The sequence below is a fragment of the Mesocricetus auratus genome, unplaced genomic scaffold (genome assembly GCF_017639785.1).
Source record: "Mesocricetus auratus isolate SY011 unplaced genomic scaffold, BCM_Maur_2.0 Super-Scaffold_4256, whole genome shotgun sequence".
Lineage (NCBI taxonomy): Eukaryota > Metazoa > Chordata > Mammalia > Rodentia > Cricetidae > Mesocricetus > Mesocricetus auratus.
In genome coordinates this window covers 30523379-30524932 of record NW_024429182.1, presented here as the reverse complement: position 1 = coordinate 30524932, position 1554 = coordinate 30523379, and the positions used below count along the sequence as shown (strand labels likewise).

Sequence of the window (1554 nt, the reverse complement as noted above, 5' to 3'; positions counted from 1 at the left end):
CCTGACTCAGTACACACGTGTTTTCTACCTACACCCTCTTCCAGGCCTCCACATTGTAAAAAATGCAAGAACCCCTAGCTCAGGGCTCCACAGGCTGGGACCTCCTTGACCTCCGCCTGACACTGTTGGGTGGCAAAATGGGAACATGGGGAGCCTGGGCTCTCTCTTGATTCGTACCTTGCTTATACCACAGGAGAAATTAAAGGCTGCTGCTTTTCCTGGGCAGCTCGGGTCTCTTCAGTGACAGTTAGGTTTTGAAATGCTTTGTTGCAGGCACTGGTAGAACAGCTTTGATTTATTGAAATACTCTTGTTCTGGGAACATACATTCCAGTCAAGCACAAAGATGCATTGAGGAGGCGGGAGACACGAGGGCATATGCAGACTATGACTTGGCAAAAAGAGTGGATTATTTAATAACCTTTACCTGACTGTGCAGGAAGAACTTTTTTAAAAAGCCTTTGATATAGCTCCTAGCAGTTCTCATAGTGTGTGTGTGTGTGTGTGTGTGTGTGTGGTGTACACACATGCGTGCCCAGGTGTGTACCCCATGAGTGTGCATGCAGAACGCAGAGGAAGGCAGTTCTATGGTTCTCAGCTCTATTTCCTACACACAGGCTCTCTCACTGAATCTGGAGCTAGGCTGGTAGCAGCAAACCTAAAAAAAATTCTTCCTGTCCTGTCACCAACAGTACTGGGGCTACAGGCTTGCACACCATGTCTGGCTTTTTATGTGCGAGCTAAGAATTCAAGCATAGTTCTTCATGCTTGAGTAGCAAAAGGTCGTATCCACTGAGCCATCTTACTACTATTCTTTGGTTTATTATTATTGTTAATACTACATTTTTTCTATTTATTTGGTGGAAGGTGACATGTGCCACAGCATATGTTTGTGGGACGGAGGACAACTTGCTGGAGTCAAATCTCTCCTATGATGTAGGGTTCAGGAATCAAACTCAGGTCTTCAGGCTTGGCAGCAAGTGCGTTTACCTGCGGAATCATTTGGCCACCTACCTTAGTTTTCTAACTGATGTTTCTTCCTAGTAGTCTTCATAAAGTACAGAAACATTGCTTCTTTGACAATGTTACACTTGTAACTCTCAGACGATGTGAGCTATTTCATATATTGTTCTCAAAGGCTGAAAATCTATTAGCCAGTGTTTTTCCTCTAAAACACTGAGTGTCATGCTTAGCTGGAAGGGGAGATACTATGATCACAAAGGTAGTCTTCTCACTCTGAGGCTCACCCCGCATTGTACTCTAGACCTGGTACGTCTGTACTTGCCCCAGATTCAGGTGTTGTGACTACATGATTTGTGGTTGCAGGGACTGTGTTCACACCTTCCTTTGTGTATTTTGTTGTTTATGTTAGAAAAAATTTTAAGTATGACTTCTATTTTATTTCTCCAAGGTGTTGTTCCTTCTGTTCTTATGAAGCTACCTCTTTATATGGGCTTTGATGGAGGTCATGGTGCAGCACCAGCAGGTCTAAATCATGGTGGGGGCGTTCAATCTTTCCAGGCTTCACAAGATTGATTCCTGACTACCTTGCCAT

The 1554-nt window shown here is 44.1% G+C and overlaps 1 non-coding gene across 1 annotated transcript; it reads left to right on the top strand.

Annotated features, from left to right (window-relative positions):
• The first annotated feature begins 1184 nt into the window (after positions 1–1184).
• Positions 1185–1348, top strand: LOC121135680. The gene has a single exon (XR_005872781.1). It is a non-coding gene; the product is annotated as a U1 spliceosomal RNA (small nuclear RNA).
• The last annotated feature ends 206 nt before the right edge of the window (positions 1349–1554 follow it).